This window comes from Ranitomeya variabilis, chromosome 3 (assembly GCF_051348905.1).
Source record: "Ranitomeya variabilis isolate aRanVar5 chromosome 3, aRanVar5.hap1, whole genome shotgun sequence".
Classification (NCBI taxonomy): domain Eukaryota; kingdom Metazoa; phylum Chordata; class Amphibia; order Anura; family Dendrobatidae; genus Ranitomeya; species Ranitomeya variabilis.
Window position 1 is genome coordinate 418,768,568 of NC_135234.1, and position 21,712 is coordinate 418,790,279.

The 21,712-nt window shown below is 46.4% G+C and overlaps 1 protein-coding gene and 9 non-coding genes across 10 annotated transcripts in view; all 10 read left to right on the forward strand.

Moving 5' to 3' along the window:
• Positions 1 to 21,712, forward strand: part of TEX14 (testis expressed 14, intercellular bridge forming factor) — a 416,166-nt gene that overhangs the window by 118,204 nt on the left and 276,250 nt on the right. The window lies entirely within an intron of this gene.
• On the forward strand, positions 266 to 482 carry LOC143763262 (small nucleolar RNA U3). The gene has a single exon (XR_013212342.1). It is a non-coding gene; the product is annotated as a small nucleolar RNA U3 (small nucleolar RNA).
• Positions 2,842 to 3,058, forward strand: LOC143763234 (small nucleolar RNA U3). The gene has a single exon (XR_013212317.1). It is a non-coding gene; the product is annotated as a small nucleolar RNA U3 (small nucleolar RNA).
• Positions 5,418 to 5,634, forward strand: LOC143763248 (small nucleolar RNA U3). The gene has a single exon (XR_013212330.1). It is a non-coding gene; the product is annotated as a small nucleolar RNA U3 (small nucleolar RNA).
• On the forward strand, positions 8,077 to 8,293 carry LOC143763253 (small nucleolar RNA U3). Its single transcript, XR_013212334.1, has one exon. It is a non-coding gene; the product is annotated as a small nucleolar RNA U3 (small nucleolar RNA).
• On the forward strand, positions 10,706 to 10,922 carry LOC143763235 (small nucleolar RNA U3). Its single transcript, XR_013212318.1, has one exon. It is a non-coding gene; the product is annotated as a small nucleolar RNA U3 (small nucleolar RNA).
• On the forward strand, positions 13,226 to 13,445 carry LOC143763256 (small nucleolar RNA U3). Its single transcript, XR_013212337.1, has one exon. It is a non-coding gene; the product is annotated as a small nucleolar RNA U3 (small nucleolar RNA).
• LOC143763257 (small nucleolar RNA U3) lies at positions 15,777 to 15,996 on the forward strand. The gene has a single exon (XR_013212338.1). It is a non-coding gene; the product is annotated as a small nucleolar RNA U3 (small nucleolar RNA).
• LOC143763252 (small nucleolar RNA U3) lies at positions 18,356 to 18,572 on the forward strand. Its single transcript, XR_013212333.1, has one exon. It is a non-coding gene; the product is annotated as a small nucleolar RNA U3 (small nucleolar RNA).
• Positions 20,957 to 21,173, forward strand: LOC143763236 (small nucleolar RNA U3). The gene has a single exon (XR_013212319.1). It is a non-coding gene; the product is annotated as a small nucleolar RNA U3 (small nucleolar RNA).

Consider the following 21,712-nt stretch of genomic DNA (forward strand, 5'->3'; position numbering starts at 1 on the left):
CAGTGACATATGCAGATTAGATCCAGAGACATCTGTGATCTGGAGGATTATGGGGCCGTTATACAAGTATGGAAGCTTCTATAGGGTCACTGTGTCAGGTGTTATGTCTCCCTAATTTTGCACACTGTAGTCACGTCTCTGATCACCCACAATGTGTCAGCGTTTATTTACAGCCTTAGTTTGTGTGATGTTGTGTTAATGAATCTCCATAATGTTACACGCAGGGTCCTATTCCCCGGAGGGGCATCACGGCCAGGAAGAGGTTAAGACTATACTTTCAGGGATCATTTCTATAGTGTGTAACTTAAGAAATGTGCTCTAAAGTGTCCAAACTTCCCAATCACGAGGAGGAGCTGTAGTGATCTCTCCTGAGCGTGAAGTGAGCTCTCAGTTCTGCTGCATTGCAGGGGCTGATTGCTGGTGATGATCGTTCTCCTTCTCTGTTACAGGGAGGTGGAGGGGGAGATCACAAGCTGAGTGGTTGTGTTATAATTTAGTTAGCTTAATAAAGATAGACTGAAAGTACTTGTGTACTTTCATAAGATATTGTTAACTAAATATTATTTTTTCTAGTGATGGGCAGTCTGGCTGTCATGGTTCTGCTCACCATAAAGAGTCAACTCCTTTGCATCCCTTTTAAATATGTGTTCATCATAGGTGAACACATATTTAAGGTGACTTCAGTATGGTTGATACCCCACCCACCAATGGTTGAAACCACGCCCATGTGCAGCCACCCAATGAAATTGATGAATGGGCAGGGTTACGTCTGCCGAACTTGGGAATTATATGCCCAGTGAGAGCCATTAAGAGAATTCAGTGGCTCTCACTGGGGTGCTGGCTCCCATCATTCACAGCAGGGAGCCTACTCTTTCTCTCGGAACGTTCATGAACGACCCATCACTACTTAATATATGAAACTGCACAAAATCAAATCTTTTCAAAATATTATTAAAAATTGCTAGATAAACAGATACGTATACCATGTGAAAGGCACACCCTTGTTATGCAAAAATCATGTCTCCAGATAGTTGCCTCTGGCTCCCAGCATTTTCAGCGGAGTTATGTCATTCTGAATCCAGTACTTAAAATAAGGAACAGTCCAGCTTGGAATCTGAGGTTTGGCAAAGCTCTCTTAGCCCTTCTACCCAGTGACAGCTCTCTTAGCCTTACTACCCAGGGACAGCTCACTTAGCCTTACTACCCAGGGATAGCTCTCTTTGCCCTTCTACCCAGTGACAGCTCTCTTAGCCTTACTACCCAGGGACAGCTCTCTTAGCCTTACTACCCAGGGATAGCTCTCTTAGCCTTACTACCCAGGGATAGCTCTCTTAGCCTTACTACCCAGGGACAGCTCTCTTAGCCTTACTATCCAGTGACAGCTCTCTTAGCCCTTCTAACCAGGAACAGGTCTCTTAGCCTTACTACCCAGGGACAGCTCTCTTAGCCTTACTACCCAGGGACAGCTCTCTTAACCTTACTACCCAGGGATAGCTCTCTTAGCCTTACTACCCAGGGACAACTCTCTTAGCCCTACTACCCTGGGACAGCTCTCTTAGCCTTACTACCCAGGGACAGCTCTCTTAGCCTTACTGCCCAGGACAGCTCTCTTAGCCTTACTACCTAGTGACAGATCTCTTAGCCTTACTACCCAGGGATAGCTCTCTTAGCCTTACTACCCAGGGACAGCTCTCTTAGCCTTACTACCCAGTGACAGCTCTCTTAACCTTACTACCCATTGATAGCTCTCTTAGCCTTACTACCCAGGGACAGCTCTCTTAGCCTTACTACCTAGTGACAGCTCTCTTAGCCTTACTACTCAGGGATAGCTCTCTTAGCCTTACTACCCAGGGACAGCTCTCTTAGCCTTACTACCCAGTGACAGCTCTCTTTTGCCCTTCTAACCAGGAACAGGTCTCTTAGCCTTACTACCCGGGGACATCTCTCTTAGCCTTACTACCCAGGGACAGCTCTCTTAGCCTTACTACCCAGGGAAAGCTCTCTTAACCTTACTACCCAGGGATAGCTCTCTTAGCCTTACTACCCAGGGATAGCTCTCTTAGCCTTCTACCCAGGGACAGCTCTCTTAGCCTTACTACCTAGTGACAGCTCTCTTAGCCTTACTACCCAGGGACAGCTCTCTTAGCCTTACTACCCAGGGACAGCTCTCTTAGCCTTACTACCCAGTGACAGCTCTCTTAGCCCTTCTAACCAGGGACAGCTCCCTTAGCCCTAGTACCCTGAGACAGCTCTCTTATGTCTATTTCACACTATCAGTATTTGTAAGCCAAATCCAGAAGTGGGTGAAAAATACAGAAGTGGTGACAGCTTTCCCTCTGATTGTTCCACTCCTGATTTTAGCTTACAAAACCTGATGAAAAATACTGATAGTGTGAACGTGGCCTTAGCCTTACTTCCAAGGAGCAGCTTACTACCCAGGGACAGTGTTTCTAGCTCTACTACACAGGTACAGCTCTCCTGTCTGTTTATTCACCCGTGCTGCAAAACCTGATATTCCATTGTGTAGGATGTTTAGAAGGATCTACAGGTTCCGGGTGTTTCTCATTGGCTGGTTGCAGTGACATATGCAGATTAGATCCAGAGACATCTGTGATCTGGAGGATTATGGGGCTGTTATACAAGTATGGAAGCTTCTATAGGGTCACTGTGTCAGGTGTGATGTCTCCCTAATTTTGCACACTGTAGTCACGTCTCTGATCACCCACAATGTGTCAGCGTTTATTTACAGCCTTAGTTTGTGTGATGTTGTGTTAATGAATCTCCATATTGTTACACGCAGGGTCCTATTCCCCGGAGGGGCATCACGGCCAGGAAGAGGTTAAGACTATACTTTCAGGGATCATTTCTATAGTGTGTAACTTGAGAAATGTGCTCTAAAGTGTCCAAACTTCCCAACCACGAGGAGGAGCTGTAGTGATCTCTCCTGAGCGTGAAGTGAGCTCTCAGTTCTGCTTCATTGCAGGGGCTGATTGCTGGTGATGATCGTTCTCCTTCTCTGTTACAGGGAGGTGGAGGGGGAGATCACAAGCTGAGTGGTTGTGTTATATTTTAGTTAGCTTAATAAAGATAGACTGAAAGTAGTTGTGTACTTTCTTAAGATATTGTTAACTAAATATTATTTTTTCTAGTGATGGGCAGTCTGGCTGTCATGGTTCTGCTCACCATAAAGAGTCAACTCTTTTGGATCCCTTTTAAATATGTGTTCATCATAGGTGAACACATATTTAAGGTGACTTCAGTATGGTTGATACCCCACCCACCAATGGTTGAAACCACGCCCATGTGCAGCCACCCAATGAAATTGATGAATGGGCAGGGTTACGTCTGCCGAACTTGGGAATTATATGCCCAGTGAGAGCCATTAAGAGAATTCAGTGGCTCTCACTGGGGTGCTGGCTCCCATCATTCACAGCAGGGAGCCTACTCTTTCTCTCGGAACGTTCATGAACGACCCATCACTACTTAATATATGAAACTGCACAAAATCAAATCTTTTCAAAATATTATTAAAAATTGCTAGATAAACAGATACGTATACCATGTGAAAGGCACACCCTTGTTATGCAAAAATCATGTCTCCAGATAGTTGCCTCTGGCTCCCAGCATTTTCAGCGGAGTTATGTCATTCTGCATCCAGTACTTAAAATAAGGAACAGTCCAGCTTGGAATCTGAGGTTTGGCAAAGCTCTCTTAGCCCTTCTACCCAGTGACAGCTCTCTTAGCCTTACTACCCAGGGACAGCTCACTTAGCCTTACTACCCAGGGATAGCTCTCTTTGCCCTTCTACCCAGTGACAGCTCTCTTAGCCTTACTACCCAGGGACAGCTCTCTTAGCCTTACTACCCAGGGATAGCTCTCTTAGCCTTACTACCCAGGGATAGCTCTCTTAGCCTTACTACCCAGGGACAGCTCTCTTAGCCTTACTATCCAGTGACAGCTCTCTTAGCCCTTCTAACCAGGAACAGGTCTCTTAGCCTTACTACCCAGGGACAGCTCTCTTAGCCTTACTACCCAGGGACAGCTCTCTTAACCTTACTACCCAGGGATAGCTCTCTTAGCCTTACTACCCAGGGACAACTCTCTTAGCCCTACTACCCTGGGACAGCTCTCTTAGCCTTACTACCCAGGGACAGCTCTCTTAGCCTTACTGCCCAGGACAGCTCTCTTAGCCTTACTACCTAGTGACAGATCTCTTAGCCTTACTACCCAGGGATAGCTCTCTTAGCCTTACTACCCAGGGACAGCTCTCTTAGCCTTACTACCCAGTGACAGCTCTCTTAACCTTACTACCCATTGATAGCTCTCTTAGCCTTACTACCCAGGGACAGCTCTCTTAGCCTTACTACCTAGTGACAGCTCTCTTAGCCTTACTACTCAGGGATAGCTCTCTTAGCCTTACTACCCAGGGACAGCTCTCTTAGCCTTACTACCCAGTGACAGCTCTCTTTTGCCCTTCTAACCAGGAACAGGTCTCTTAGCCTTACTACCCGGGGACATCTCTCTTAGCCTTACTACCCAGGGACAGCTCTCTTAGCCTTACTACCCAGGGAAAGCTCTCTTAACCTTACTACCCAGGGATAGCTCTCTTAGCCTTACTACCCAGGGATAGCTCTCTTAGCCTTCTACCCAGGGACAGCTCTCTTAGCCTTACTACCTAGTGACAGCTCTCTTAGCCTTACTACCCAGGGACAGCTCTCTTAGCCTTACTACCCAGGGACAGCTCTCTTAGCCTTACTACCCAGTGACAGCTCTCTTAGCCCTTCTAACCAGGGACAGCTCCCTTAGCCCTAGTACCCTGAGACAGCTCTCTTATGTCTATTTCACACTATCAGTATTTGTAAGCCAAATCCAGAAGTGGGTGAAAAATACAGAAGTGGTGACAGCTTTCCCTCTGATTGTTCCACTCCTGATTTTAGCTTACAAAACCTGATGAAAAATACTGATAGTGTGAACGTGGCCTTAGCCTTACTTCCAAGGAGCAGCTTACTACCCAGGGACAGTGTTTCTAGCTCTACTACACAGGTACAGCTCTCCTGTCTGTTTATTCACCCGTGCTGCAAAACCTGATATTCCATTGTGTAGGATGTTTAGAAGGATCTACAGGTTCCGGGTGTTTCTCATTGGCTGGTTGCAGTGACATATGCAGATTAGATCCAGAGACATCTGTGATCTGGAGGATTATGGGGCCGTTATACAAGTATGGAAGCTTCTATAGGGTCACTGTGTGAGGTGTGATGTCTCCCTAATTTTGCACACTGTAGTCACGTCTCTGATCACCCACAATGTGTCAGCGTTTATTTACAGCCTTAGTTTGTGTGATGTTGTGTTAATGAATCTCCATATTGTTACACGCAGGGTCCTATTCCCCGGAGGGGCATCACGGCCAGGAAGAGGTTAAGACTATACTTTCAGGGATCATTTCTATAGTGTGTAACTTGAGAAATGTGTTCTAAAGTGTCCAAACTTCCCAACCACGAGGAGGAGCTGTAGTGATCTCTCCTGAGCGTGAAGTGAGCTCTCAGTTCTGCTTCATTGCAGGGGCTGATTGCTGGTGATGATCGTTCTCCTTCTCTGTTACAGGGAGGTGGAGGGGGAGATCACAAGCTGAGTGGTTGTGTTATATTTTAGTTAGCTTAATAAAGATAGACTGAAAGTAGTTGTGTACTTTCTTAAGATATTGTTAACTAAATATTATTTTTTCTAGTGATGGGCAGTCTGGCTGTCATGGTTCTGCTCACCATAAAGAGTCAACTCTTTTGGATCCCTTTTAAATATGTGTTCATCATAGGTGAACACATATTTAAGGTGACTTCAGTATGGTTGATACCCCACCCACCAATGGTTGAAACCACGCCCATGTGCAGCCACCCAATGAAATTGATGAATGGGCAGGGTTACGTCTGCCGAACTTGGGAATTATATGCCCAGTGAGAGCCATTAAGAGAATTCAGTGGCTCTCACTGGGGTGCTGGCTCCCATCATTCACAGCAGGGAGCCTACTCTTTCTCTCGGAACGTTCATGAACGACCCATCACTACTTAATATATGAAACTGCACAAAATCAAATCTTTTCAAAATATTATTAAAAATTGCTAGATAAACAGATACGTATACCATGTGAAAGGCACACCCTTGTTATGCAAAAATCATGTCTCCAGATAGTTGCCTCTGGCTCCCAGCATTTTCAGCGGAGTTATGTCATTCTGCATCCAGTACTTAAAATAAGGAACAGTCCAGCTTGGAATCTGAGGTTTGGCAAAGCTCTCTTAGCCCTTCTACCCAGTGACAGCTCTCTTAGCCTTACTACCCAGGGACAGCTCACTTAGCCTTACTACCCAGGGATAGCTCTCTTTGCCCTTCTACCCAGTGACAGCTCTCTTAGCCTTACTACCCAGGGACAGCTCTCTTAGCCTTACTACCCAGGGATAGCTCTCTTAGCCTTACTACCCAGGGATAGCTCTCTTAGCCTTACTACCCAGGGACAGCTCTCTTAGCCTTACTATCCAGTGACAGCTCTCTTAGCCCTTCTAACCAGGAACAGGTCTCTTAGCCTTACTACCCAGGGACAGCTCTCTTAGCCTTACTACCCAGGGACAGCTCTCTTAACCTTACTACCCAGGGATAGCTCTCTTTGCCCTTCTACCCAGTGACAGCTCTCTTAGCCTTACTACCCAGGGACAGCTCTCTTAGCCTTACTACCCAGGGACAACTCTCTTAGCCCTACTACACTGGGACAGCTCTCTTAGCCTTACTACCCAGGGACAGCTCTCTTAGCCTTACTGCCCAGGACAGCTCTCTTAGCCTTACTACCTAGTGACAGATCTCTTAGCCTTACTACCCAGGGATAGCTCTCTTAGCCTTACTACCCAGGGACAGCTCTCTTAGCCTTACTACCCAGTGACAGCTCTCTTAACCTTACTACCCATTGATAGCTCTCTTAGCCTTACTACCCAGGGACAGCTCTCTTAGCCTTACTACCTAGTGACAGCTCTCTTAGCCTTACTACTCAGGGATAGCTCTCTTAGCCTTACTACCCAGGGACAGCTCTCTTAGCCTTACTACCCAGTGACAGCTCTCTTAGCCCTTCTAACCAGGAACAGGTCTCTTAGCCTTACTACCCGGGGACATCTCTCTTAGCCTTACTACCCAGGGACAGCTCTCTTAGCCTTACTACCCAGGGAAAGCTCTCTTAACCTTACTACCCAGGGATAGCTCTCTTAGCCTTACTACCCAGGGATAGCTCTCTTAGCCTTCTACCCAGGGACAGCTCTCTTAGCCTTACTACCTAGTGACAGCTCTCTTAGCCTTACTACCCAGGGACAGCTCTCTTAGCCTTACTACCCAGGGACAGCTCTCTTAGCCTTACTACCCAGGGACAGCTCTCTTAGCCTTACTACCCAGTGACAGCTCTCTTAGCCCTTCTAACCAGGGACAGCTCCCTTAGCCCTAGTACCCTGAGACAGCTCTCTTATGTCTATTTCACACTATCAGTATTTGTAAGCCAAATCCAGGAGTGGGTGAAAAATACAGAAGTGGTGACAGCTTTCCCTCTGATTGTTCCACTCCTGATTTTAGCTTACAAAACCTGATGAAAAATACTGATAGTGTGAACGTGGCCTTAGCCTTACTTCCAAGGAGCAGCTTACTACCCAGGGACAGTGTTTCTAGCTCTACTACACAGGTACAGCTCTCCTGTCTGTTTATTCACCCGTGCTGCAAAACCTGATATTCCATTGTGTAGGATGTTTAGAAGGATCTACAGGTTCCGGGTGTTTCTCATTGGCTGGTTGCAGTGACATATGCAGATTAGATCCAGAGACATCTGTGATCTGGAGGATTATGGGGCCGTTATACAAGTATGGAAGCTTCTATAGGGTCACTGTGTCAGGTGTGATGTCTCCCTAATTTTGCACACTGTAGTCACGTCTCTGATCACCCACAATGTGTCAGCGTTTATTTACAGCCTTAGTTTGTGTGATGTTGTGTTAGTGAATCTCCATAATGTTACACGCAGGGTCCTATTCCCCGGAGGGGCATCACGGCCAGGAAGAGGTTAAGACTATACTTTCAGGGATCATTTCTATAGTGTGTAACTTGAGAAATGTGCTCTAAAGTGTCCAAACTTCCCAACCATGAGGAGGAGCTGTAGTGATCTCTCCTGAGCGTGAAGTGAGCTCTCAGTTCTGCTTCATTGCAGGGGCTGATTGCTGGTGATGATCGTTCTCCTTCTCTGTTACAGGGAGGTGGAGGGGGAGATCACAAGCTGAGTGGTTGTGTTATATTTTAGTTAGCTTAATAAAGATAGACTGAAAGTACTTGTGTACTTTCTTAAGATATTGTTAACTAAATATTATTTTTTCTAGTGATGGGCAGTCTGGCTGTCATGGTTCTGCTCACCATAAAGAGTCAACTCTTTTGGATCCCTTTTAAATATGTGTTCATCATAGGTGAACACATATTTAAGGTGACTTCAGTATGGTTGATACCCCACCCACCAATGGTTGAAACCACGCCCATGTGCAGCCACCCAATGAAATTGATGAATGGGCAGGGTTACGTCTGCCGAACTTGGGAATTATATGCCCAGTGAGAGCCATTAAGAGAATTCAGTGGCTCTCACTGGGGTGCTGGCTCCCATCATTCACAGCAGGGAGCCTACTCTTTCTCTCGGAACGTTCATGAACGACCCATCACTACTTAATATATGAAACTGCACAAAATCAAATCTTTTCAAAATATTATTAAAAATTGCTAGATAAACAGATACGTATACCATGTGAAAGGCACACCCTTGTTATGCAAAAATCATGTCTCCAGATAGTTGCCTCTGGCTCCCAGCATTTTCAGCGGAGTTATGTCATTCTGCATCCAGTACTTAAAATAAGGAACAGTCCAGCTTGGAATCTGAGGTTTGGCAAAGCTCTCTTAGCCCTTCTACCCAGTGACAGCTCTCTTAGCCTTACTACCCAGGGACAGCTCACTTAGCCTTACTACCCAGGGATAGCTCTCTTTGCCCTTCTACCCAGTGACAGCTCTCTTAGCCTTACTACCCAGGGACAGCTCTCTTAGCCTTACTACCCAGGGATAGCTCTCTTAGCCTTACTACCCAGGGATAGCTCTCTTAGCCTTACTACCCAGGGACAGCTCTCTTAGCCTTACTATCCAGTGACAGCTCTCTTAGCCCTTCTAACCAGGAACAGGTCTCTTAGCCTTACTACCCAGGGACAGCTCTCTTAGCCTTACTACCCAGGGACAGCTCTCTTAACCTTACTACCCAGGGATAGCTCTCTTTGCCCTTCTACCCAGTGACAGCTCTCTTAGCCTTACTACCCAGGGACAGCTCTCTTAGCCTTACTACCCAGGGACAACTCTCTTAGCCCTACTACCCTGGGACAGCTCTCTTAGCCTTACTACCCAGGGACAGCTCTCTTAGCCTTACTGCCCGGGACAGCTCTCTTAGCCTTACTACCTAGTGACAGATCTCTTAGCCTTACTACCCAGGGATAGCTCTCTTAGCCTTACTACCCAGGGACAGCTCTCTTAGCCTTACTACCCAGTGACAGCTCTCTTAACCTTACTACCCATTGATAGCTCTCTTAGCCTTACTACCCAGGGACAGCTCTCTTAGCCTTACTACCTAGTGACAGCTCTCTTAGCCTTACTACTCAGGGATAGCTCTCTTAGCCTTACTACCCAGGGACAGCTCTCTTAGCCTTACTACCCAGTGACAGCTCTCTTAGCCCTTCTAACCAGGAACAGGTCTCTTAGCCTTACTACCCGGGGACATCTCTCTTAGCCTTACTACCCAGGGACAGCTCTCTTAGCCTTACTACCCAGGGAAAGCTCTCTTAACCTCACTACCCAGGGATAGCTCTCTTAGCCTTACTACCCAGGGATAGCTCTCTTAGCCTTCTACCCAGGGACAGCTCTCTTAGCCTTACTACCTAGTGACAGCTCTCAGCCTTACTACCCAGGGACAGCTCTCTTAGCCTTACTACCCAGGGACAGCTCTCTTAGCCTTACTACCCAGTGACAGCTCTCTTAGCCCTTCTAACCAGGGACAGCTCCCTTAGCCCTAGTACCCTGAGACAGCTCTCTTATGTCTATTTCACACTATCAGTATTTGTAAGCCAAATCCAGGAGTGGGTGAAAAATACAGAAGTGGTGACAGCTTTCCCTCTGATTGTTCCACTCCTGATTTTAGCTTACAAAACCTGATGAAAAATACTGATAGTGTGAACGTGGCCTTAGCCTTACTTCCAAGGAGCAGCTTACTACCCAGGGACAGTGTTTCTAGCTCTACTACACAGGTACAGCTCTCCTGTCTGTTTATTCACCCGTGCTGCAAAACCTGATATTCCATTGTGTAGGATGTTTAGAAGGATCTACAGGTTCCGGGTGTTTCTCATTGGCTGGTTGCAGTGACATATGCAGATTAGATCCAGAGACATCTGTGATCTGGAGGATTATGGGGCCGTTATACAAGTATGGAAGCTTCTATAGGGTCACTGTGTCAGGTGTGATGTCTCCCTAATTTTGCACACTGTAGTCACGTCTCTGATCACCCACAATGTGTCAGCGTTTATTTACAGCCTTAGTTTGTGTGATGTTGTGTTAGTGAATCTCCATAATGTTACACGCAGGGTCCTATTCCCCGGAGGGGCATCACGGCCAGGAAGAGGTTAAGACTATACTTTCAGGGATCATTTCTATAGTGTGTAACTTGAGAAATGTGCTCTAAAGTGTCCAAACTTCCCAACCACGAGGAGGAGCTGTAGTGATCTCTCCTGAGCGTGAAGTGAGCTCTCAGTTCTGCTTCATTGCAGGGGCTGATTGCTGGTGATGATCGTTCTCCTTCTCTGTTACAGGGAGGTGGAGGGGGAGATCACAAGCTGAGTGGTTGTGTTATATTTTAGTTAGCTTAATAAAGATAGACTGAAAGTACTTGTGTACTTTCTTAAGATATTGTTAACTAAATATTATTTTTTCTAGTGATGGGCAGTCTGGCTGTCATGGTTCTGCTCACCATAAAGAGTCAACTCTTTTGGATCCCTTTTAAATATGTGTTCATCATAGGTGAACACATATTTAAGGTGACTTCAGTATGGTTGATACCCCACCCACCAATGGTTGAAACCACGCCCATGTGCAGCCACCCAATGAAATTGATGAATGGGCAGGGTTACGTCTGCCGAACTTGGGAATTATATGCCCAGTGAGAGCCATTAAGAGAATTCAGTGGCTCTCACTGGGGTGCTGGCTCCCATCATTCACAGCAGGGAGCCTACTCTTTCTCTCGGAACGTTCATGAACGACCCATCACTACTTAATATATGAAACTGCACAAAATCAAATCTTTTCAAAATATTATTAAAAATTGCTAGATAAACAGATACGTATACCATGTGAAAGGCACACCCTTGTTATGCAAAAATCATGTCTCCAGATAGTTGCCTCTGGCTCCCAGCATTTTCAGCGGAGTTATGTCATTCTGCATCCAGTACTTAAAATAAGGAACAGTCCAGCTTGGAATCTGAGGTTTGGCAAAGCTCTCTTAGCCCTTCTACCCAGTGACAGCTCTCTTAGCCTTACTACCCAGGGACAGCTCACTTAGCCTTACTACCCAGGGATAGCTCTCTTTGCCCTTCTACCCAGTGACAGCTCTCTTAGCCTTACTACCCAGGGACAGCTCTCTTAGCCTTACTACCCAGGGATAGCTCTCTTAGCCTTACTACCCAGGGACAGCTCTCTTAGCCTTACTATCCAGTGACAGCTCTCTTAGCCCTTCTAACCAGGAACAGGTCTCTTAGCCTTACTACCCAGGGACAGCTCTCTTAGCCTTACTACCCAGGGACAGCTCTCTTAACCTTACTACCCAGGGATAGCTCTCTTAGCCTTACTACCCAGGGACAACTCTCTTAGCCCTACTACCCTGGGACAGCTCTCTTAGCCTTACTACCCAGGGACAGCTCTCTTAGCCTTACTGCCCAGGACAGCTCTCTTAGCCTTACTACCTAGTGACAGATCTCTTAGCCTTACTACCCAGGGATAGCTCTCTTAGCCTTACTACCCAGGGACAGCTCTCTTAGCCTTACTACCCAGTGACAGCTCTCTTAACCTTACTACCCATTGATAGCTCTCTTAGCCTTACTACCCAGGGACAGCTCTCTTAGCCTTACTACTCAGGGATAGCTCTCTTAGCCTTACTACCCAGGGACAGCTCTCTTAGCCTTACTACCCAGTGACAGCTCTCTTTTGCCCTTCTAACCAGGAACAGGTCTCTTAGCCTTACTACCCGGGGACATCTCTCTTAGCCTTACTACCCAGGGACAGCTCTCTTAGCCTTACTACCCAGGGAAAGCTCTCTTAACCTTACTACCCAGGGATAGCTCTCTTAGCCTTACTACCCAGGGATAGCTCTCTTAGCCTTCTACCCAGGGACAGCTCTCTTAGCCTTACTACCTAGTGACAGCTCTCTTAGCCTTACTACCCAGGGACAGCTCTCTTAGCCTTACTACCCAGGGACAGCTCTCTTAGCCTTACTACCCAGTGACAGCTCTCTTAGCCCTTCTAACCAGGGACAGCTCCCTTAGCCCTAGTACCCTGAGACAGCTCTCTTATGTCTATTTCACACTATCAGTATTTGTAAGCCAAATCCAGGAGTGGGTGAAAAATACAGAAGTGGTGACAGCTTTCCCTCTGATTGTTCCACTCCTGATTTTAGCTTACAAAACCTGATGAAAAATACTGATAGTGTGAACGTGGCCTTAGCCTTACTTCCAAGGAGCAGCTTACTACCCAGGGACAGTGTTTCTAGCTCTACTACACAGGTACAGCTCTCCTGTCTGTTTATTCACCCGTGCTGCAAAACCTGATATTCCATTGTGTAGGATGTTTAGAAGGATCTACAGGTTCCGGGTGTTTCTCATTGGCTGGTTGCAGTGACATATGCAGATTAGATCCAGAGACATCTGTGATCTGGAGGATTATGGGGCCGTTATACAAGTATGGAAGCTTCTATAGGGTCACTGTGTCAGGTGTGATGTCTCCCTAATTTTGCACACTGTAGTCACGTCTCTGATCACCCACAATGTGTCAGCGTTTATTTACAGCCTTAGTTTGTGTGATGTTGTGTTAATGAATCTCCATAATGTTACACGCAGGGTCCTATTCCCCGGAGGGGCATCACGGCCAGGAAGAGGTTAAGACTATACTTTCAGGGATCATTTCTATAGTGTGTAACTTGAGAAATGTGCTCTAAAGTGTCCAAACTTCCCAACCACGAGGAGGAGGAGCTGTAGTGATCTCTCCTGAGCGTGAAGTGAGCTCTCAGTTCTGCTTCATTGCAGGGGCTGATTGCTGGTGATGATCGTTCTCCTTCTCTGTTACAGGGAGGTGGAGGGGGAGATCACAAGCTGAGTGGTTGTGTTATATTTTAGTTAGCTTAATAAAGATAGACTGAAAGTACTTGTGTACTTTCTTAAGATATTGTTAACTAAATATTATTTTTTCTAGTGATGGGCAGTCTGGCTGTCATGGTTCTGCTCACCATAAAGAGTCAACTCTTTTGGATCCCTTTTAAATATGTGTTCATCATAGGTGAACACATATTTAAGGTGACTTCAGTATGGTTGATACCCCACCCACCAATGGTTGAAACCACGCCCATGTGCAGCCACCCAATGAAATTGATGAATGGGCAGGGTTACGTCTGCCGAACTTGGGAATTATATGCCCAGTGAGAGCCATTAAGAGAATTCAGTGGCTCTCACTGGGGTGCTGGCTCCCATCATTCACAGCAGGGAGCCTACTCTTTCTCTCGGAACGTTCATGAACGACCCATCACTACTTAATATATGAAACTGCACAAAATCAAATCTTTTCAAAATATTATTAAAAATTGCTAGATAAACAGATACGTATACCATGTGAAAGGCACACCCTTGTTATGCAAAAATCATGTCTCCAGATAGTTGCCTCTGGCTCCCAGCATTTTCAGCGGAGTTATGTCATTCTGCATCCAGTACTTAAAATAAGGAACAGTCCAGCTTGGAATCTGAGGTTTGGCAAAGCTCTCTTAGCCCTTCTACCCAGTGACAGCTCTCTTAGCCTTACTACCCAGGGACAGCTCACTTAGCCTTACTACCCAGGGATAGCTCTCTTTGCCCTTCTACCCAGTGACAGCTCTCTTAGCCTTACTACCCAGGGACAGCTCTCTTAGCCTTACTACCCAGGGATAGCTCTCTTAGCCTTACTACCCAGGGATAGCTCTCTTAGCCTTACTACCCAGGGACAGCTCTCTTAGCCTTACTATCCAGTGACAGCTCTCTTAGCCCTTCTAACCAGGAACAGGTCTCTTAGCCTTACTACCCAGGGACAGCTCTCTTAGCCTTACTACCCAGGGACAGCTCTCTTAACCTTACTACCCAGGGATAGCTCTCTTAGCCTTACTACCCAGGGACAACTCTCTTAGCCCTACTACCCTGGGACAGCTCTCTTAGCCTTACTACCCAGGGACAGCTCTCTTAGCCTTACTGCCCAGGACAGCTCTCTTAGCCTTACTACCTAGTGACAGATCTCTTAGCCTTACTACCCAGGGATAGCTCTCTTAGCCTTACTACCCAGGGACAGCTCTCTTAGCCTTACTACCCAGTGACAGCTCTCTTAACCTTACTACCCATTGATAGCTCTCTTAGCCTTACTACCCAGGGACAGCTCTCTTAGCCTTACTACTCAGGGATAGCTCTCTTAGCCTTACTACCCAGGGACAGCTCTCTTAGCCTTACTACCCAGTGACAGCTCTCTTTTGCCCTTCTAACCAGGAACAGGTCTCTTAGCCTTACTACCCGGGGACATCTCTCTTAGCCTTACTACCCAGGGACAGCTCTCTTAGCCTTACTACCCAGGGAAAGCTCTCTTAACCTTACTACCCAGGGATAGCTCTCTTAGCCTTACTACCCAGGGATAGCTCTCTTAGCCTTCTACCCAGGGACAGCTCTCTTAGCCTTACTACCTAGTGACAGCTCTCTTAGCCTTACTACCCAGGGACAGCTCTCTTAGCCTTACTACCCAGGGACAGCTCTCTTAGCCTTACTACCCAGTGACAGCTCTCTTAGCCCTTCTAACCAGGGACAGCTCCCTTAGCCCTAGTACCCTGAGACAGCTCTCTTATGTCTATTTCACACTATCAGTATTTGTAAGCCAAATCCAGGAGTGGGTGAAAAATACAGAAGTGGTGACAGCTTTCCCTCTGATTGTTCCACTCCTGATTTTAGCTTACAAAACCTGATGAAAAATACTGATAGTGTGAACGTGGCCTTAGCCTTACTTCCAAGGAGCAGCTTACTACCCAGGGACAGTGTTTCTAGCTCTACTACACAGGTACAGCTCTCCTGTCTGTTTATTCACCCGTGCTGCAAAACCTGATATTCCATTGTGTAGGATGTTTAGAAGGATCTACAGGTTCCGGGTGTTTCTCATTGGCTGGTTGCAGTGACATATGCAGATTAGATCCAGAGACATCTGTGATCTGGAGGATTATGGGGCCGTTATACAAGTATGGAAGCTTCTATAGGGTCACTGTGTCAGGTGTGATGTCTCCCTAATTTTGCACACTGTAGTCACGTCTCTGATCACCCACAATGTGTCAGCGTTTATTTACAGCCTTAGTTTGTGTGATGTTGTGTTAATGAATCTCCATAATGTTACACGCAGGGTCCTATTCCCCGGAGGGGCATCACGGCCAGGAAGAGGTTAAGACTATACTTTCAGGGATCATTTCTATAGTGTGTAACTTGAGAAATGTGCTCTAAAGTGTCCAAACTTCCCAACCACGAGGAGGAGGAGCTGTAGTGATCTCTCCTGAGCGTGAAGTGAGCTCTCAGTTCTGCTTCATTGCAGGGGCTGATTGCTGGTGATGATCGTTCTCCTTCTCTGTTACAGGGAGGTGGAGGGGGAGATCACAAGCTGAGTGGTTGTGTTATATTTTAGTTAGCTTAATAAAGATAGACTGAAAGTACTTGTGTACTTTCTTAAGATATTGTTAACTAAATATTATTTTTTCTAGTGATGGGCAGTCTGGCTGTCATGGTTCTGCTCACCATAAAGAGTCAACTCTTTTGGATCCCTTTTAAATATGTGTTCATCATAGGTGAACACATATTTAAGGTGACTTCAGTATGGTTGATACCCCACCCACCAATGGTTGAAACCACGCCCATGTGCAGCCACCCAATGAAATTGATGAATGGGCAGGGTTACGTCTGCCGAACTTGGGAATTATATGCCCAGTGAGAGCCATTAAGAGAATTCAGTGGCTCTCACTGGGGTGCTGGCTCCCATCATTCACAGCAGGGAGCCTACTCTTTCTCTCGGAACGTTCATGAACGACCCATCACTACTTAATATATGAAACTGCACAAAATCAAATCTTTTCAAAATATTATTAAAAATTGCTAGATAAACAGATACGTATACCATGTGAAAGGCACACCCTTGTTATGCAAAAATCATGTCTCCAGATAGTTGCCTCTGGCTCCCAGCATTTTCAGCGGAGTTATGTCATTCTGAATCCAGTACTTAAAATAAGGAACAGTCCAGCTTGGAATCTGAGGTTTGGCAAAGCTCTCTTAGCCCTTCTACCCAGTGACAGCTCTCTTAGCCTTACTACCCAGGGACAGCTCACTTAGCCTTACTACCCAGGGATAGCTCTCTTTGCCCTTCTACCCAGTGACAGCTCTCTTAGCCTTACTACCCAGGGACAGCTCTCTTAGCCTTACTACCCAGGGATAGCTCTCTTAGCCTTACTACCCAGGGATAGCTCTCTTAGCCTTACTACCCAGGGACAGCTCTCTTAGCCTTACTATCCAGTGACAGCTCTCTTAGCCCTTCTAACCAGGAACAGGTCTCTTAGCCTTACTACCCAGGGACAGCTCTCTTAGCCTTACTACCCAGGGACAGCTCTCTTAACCTTACTACCCAGGGATAGCTCTCTTAGCCTTACTACCCAGGGACAACTCTCTTAGCCCTACTACCCTGGGACAGCTCTCTTAGCCTTACTACCCAGGGACAGCTCTCTTAGCCTTACTGCCCAGGACAGCTCTCTTAGCCTTACTACCTAGTGACAGATCTCTTAGCCTTACTACCCAGGGATAGCTCTCTTAGCCTTACTACCCAGGGACAGCTCTCTTAGCCTTACTACCCAGTGACAGCTCTCTTAACCTTACTACCCATTGATAGCTCTCTTAGCCTTACTACCCAGGGACAGCTCTCTTAGCCTTACTACCTAGTGACAGCTCTCTTAGCCTTACTACTCAGGGATAGCTCTCTTAGCCTTACTACCCAGGGACAGCTCTCTTAGCCTTACTACCCAGTGACAGCTCTCTTTTGCCCTTCTAACCAGGAACAGGTCTCTTAGCCTTACTACCCGGGGACATCTCTCTTAGCCTTACTACCCAGGGACAGCTCTCTTAGCCTTACTACCCAGGGAAAGCTCTCTTAACCTTACTACCCAGGGATAGCTCTCTTAGCCTTACTACCCAGGGATAGCTCTCTTAGCCTTCTACCCAGGGACAGCTCTCTTAGCCTTACTACCTAGTGACAGCTCTCTTAGCCTTACTACCCAGGGACAGCTCTCTTAGCCTTACTACCCAGGGACAGCTCTCTTAGCCTTACTACCCAGTGACAGCTCTCTTAGCCCTTCTAACCAGGGACAGCTCCCTTAGCCCTAGTACCCTGAGACAGCTCTCTTATGTCTATTTCACACTATCAGTATTTGTAAGCCAAATCCAGAAGTGGGTGAAAAATACAGAAGTGGTGACAGCTTTCCCTCTGATTGTTCCACTCCTGATTTTAGCTTACAAAACCTGATGAAAAATACTGATAGTGTGAACGTGGCCTTAGCCTTACTTCCAAGGAGCAGCTTACTACCCAGGGACAGTGTTTCTAGCTCTACTACACAGGTACAGCTCTCCTGTCTGTTTATTCACCCGTGCTGCAAAACCTGATATTCCATTGTGTAGGATGTTTAGAAGGATCTACAGGTTCCGGGTGTTTCTCATTGGCTGGTTGCAGTGACATATGCAGATTAGATCCAGAGACATCTGTGATCTGGAGGATTATGGGGCCGTTATACAAGTATGGAAGCTTCTATAGGGTCACTGTGTCAGGTGTGATGTCTCCCTAATTTTGCACACTGTAGTCACGTCTCTGATCACCCACAATGTGTCAGCGTTTATTTACAGCCTTAGTTTGTGTGATGTTGTGTTAATGAATCTCCATATTGTTACACGCAGGGTCCTATTCCCCGGAGGGGCATCACGGCCAGGAAGAGGTTAAGACTATACTTTCAGGGATCATTTCTATAGTGTGTAACTTGAGAAATGTGCTCTAAAGTGTCCAAACTTCCCAACCACGAGGAGGAGCTGTAGTGATCTTTCCTGAGCGTGAAGTGAGCTCTCAGTTCTGCTTCATTGCAGGGGCTGATTGCTGGTGATGATCGTTCTCCTTCTCTGTTACAGGGAGGTGGAGGGGGAGATCACAAGCTGAGTGGTGTTATATTTTAGTTAGCTTAATAAAGATAGACTGAAAGTAGTTGTGTACTTTCTTAAGATATTGTTAACTAAATATTATTTTTTCTAGTGATGGGCAGTCTGGCTGTCATGGTTCTGCTCACCATAAAGAGTCAACTCTTTTGGATCCCTTTTAAATATGTGTTCATCATAGGTGAACACATATTTAAGGTGACTTCAGTATGGTTGATACCCCACCCACCAATGGTTGAAACCACGCCCATGTGCAGCCACCCAATGAAATTGATGAATGGGCAGGGTTACGTCTGCCGAACTTGGGAATTATATGCCCAGTGAGAGCCATTAAGAGAATTCAGTGGCTCTCACTGGGGTGCTGGCTCCCATCATTCACAGCAGGGAGCCTACTCTTTCTCTCGGAACGTTCATGAACGACCCATCACTACTTAATATATGAAACTGCACAAAATCAAATCTTTTCAAAATATTATTAAAAATTGCTAGATAAACAGATACGTATACCATGTGAAAGGCACACCCTTGTTATGCAAAAATCATGTCTCCAGATAGTTGCCTCTGGCTCCCAGCATTTTCAGCGGAGTTATGTCATTCTGCATCCAGTACTTAAAATAAGGAACAGTCCAGCTTGGAATCTGAGGTTTGGCAAAGCTCTCTTAGCCCTTCTACCCAGTGACAGCTCTCTTAGCCTTACTACCCAGGGACAGCTCACTTAGCCTTACTACCCAGGGATAGCTCTCTTTGCCCTTCTACCCAGTGACAGCTCTCTTAGCCTTACTACCCAGGGACAGCTCTCTTAGCCTTACTACCCAGGGATAGCTCTCTTAGCCTTACTACCCAGGGATAGCTCTCTTAGCCTTACTACCCAGGGACAGCTCTCTTAGCCTTACTATCCAGTGACAGCTCTCTTAGCCCTTCTAACCAGGAACAGGTCTCTTAGCCTTACTACCCAGGGACAGCTCTCTTAGCCTTACTACCCAGGGACAGCTCTCTTAACCTTACTACCCAGGGATAGCTCTCTTTGCCCTTCTACCCAGTGACAGCTCTCTTAGCCTTACTACCCAGGGACAGCTCTCTTAGCCTTACTACCCAGGGACAACTCTCTTAGCCCTACTACCCTGGGACAGCTCTCTTAGCCTTACTACCCAGGGACAGCTCTCTTAGCCTTACTGCCCAGGACAGCTCTCTTAGCCTTACTACCTAGTGACAGATCTCTTAGCCTTACTACCCAGGGATAGCTCTCTTAGCCTTACTACCCAGGGACAGCTCTCTTAGCCTTACTACCCATTGATAGCTCTCTTAGCCTTACTACCCAGGGACAGCTCTCTTAGCCTTACTACCTAGTGACAGCTCTCTTAGCCTTACTACTCAGGGATAGCTCTCTTAGCCTTACTACCCAGGGACAGCTCTCTTAGCCTTACTACCCAGTGACAGCTCTCTTTTGCCCTTCTAACCAGGAACAGGTCTCTTAGCCTTACTACCCGGGGACATCTCTCTTAGCCTTACTACCCAGGGACAGCTCTCTTAGCCTTACTACCCAGGGAAAGCTCTCTTAACCTTACTACCCAGGGATAGCTCTCTTAGCCTTACTACCCAGGGACAGCTCTCTTAGCCTTCTACCCAGGGACAGCTCTCTTAGCCTTACTACCTAGTGACAGCTCTCTTAGCCTTACTACCCAGGGACAGCTCTCTTAGCCTTACTACCCAGGGACAGCTCTCTTAGCCTTACTACCCAGTGACAGCTCTCTTAGCCCTTCTAACCAGGGACAGCTCCCTTAGCCCTAGTACCCTGAGACAGCTCTCTTATGTCTATTTCACACTATCAGTATTTGTAAGCCAAATCCAGAAGTGGGTGAAAAATACAGAAGTGGTGACAGCTTTCCCTCTGATTGTTCCACTCCTGATTTTAGCTTACAAAACCTGATGAAAAATACTGATAGTGTGAACGTGGCATTAGCCTTACTTCCAAGGAGCAGCTTACTACCCAGGGACAGTGTTTCTAGCTCTACTACACAGGTACAGCTCTCCTGTCTGTTTATTCACCCGTGCTGCAAAACCTGATATTCCATTGTGTAGGATGTTTAGAAGGATCTACAGGTTCCGGGTGTTTCTCATTGGCTGGTTGCAGTGACATATGCAGATTAGATCCAGAGACATCTGTGATCTGGAGGATTATGGGGCCGTTATACAAGTATGGAAGCTTCTATAGGGTCACTGTGTCAGGTGTGATGTCTCCCTAATTTTGCACACTGTAGTCACGTCTCTGATCACCCACAATGTGTCAGCGTTTATTTACAGCCTTAGTTTGTGTGATGTTGTGTTAGTGAATCTCCATAATGTTACACGCAGGGTCCTATTCCCCGGAGGGGCATCACGGCCAGGAAGAGGTTAAGACTATACTTTCAGGGATCATTTCTATAGTGTGTAACTTGAGAAATGTGCTCTAAAGTGTCCAAACTTCCCAACCACGAGGAGGAGCTGTAGTGATCTCTCCTGAGCGTGAAGTGAGCTCTCAGTTCTGCTTCATTGCAGGGGCTGATTGCTGGTGATGATCGTTCTCCTTCTCTGTTACAGGGAGGTGGAGGGGGAGATCACAAGCTGAGTGGTTGTGTTATATTTTAGTTAGCTTAATAAAGATAGACTGAAAGTACTTGTGTACTTTCTTAAGATATTGTTAACTAAATATTATTTTTTCTAGTGATGGGCAGTCTGGCTGTCATGGTTCTGCTCACCATAAAGAGTCAACTCTTTTGGATCCCTTTTAAATATGTGTTCATCATAGGTGAACACATATTTAAGGTGACTTCAGTATGGTTGATACCCCACCCACCAATGGTTGAAACCACGCCCATGTGCAGCCACCCAATGAAATTGATGAATGGGCAGGGTTACGTCTGCCGAACTTGGGAATTATATGCCCAGTGAGAGCCATTAAGAGAATTCAGTGGCTCTCACTGGGGTGCTGGCTCCCATCATTCACAGCAGGGAGCCTACTCTTTCTCTCGGAACGTTCATGAACGACCCATCACTACTTAATATATGAAACTGCACAAAATCAAATCTTTTCAAAATATTATTAAAAATTGCTAGATAAACAGATACGTATACCATGTGAAAGGCACACCCTTGTTATGCAAAAATCATGT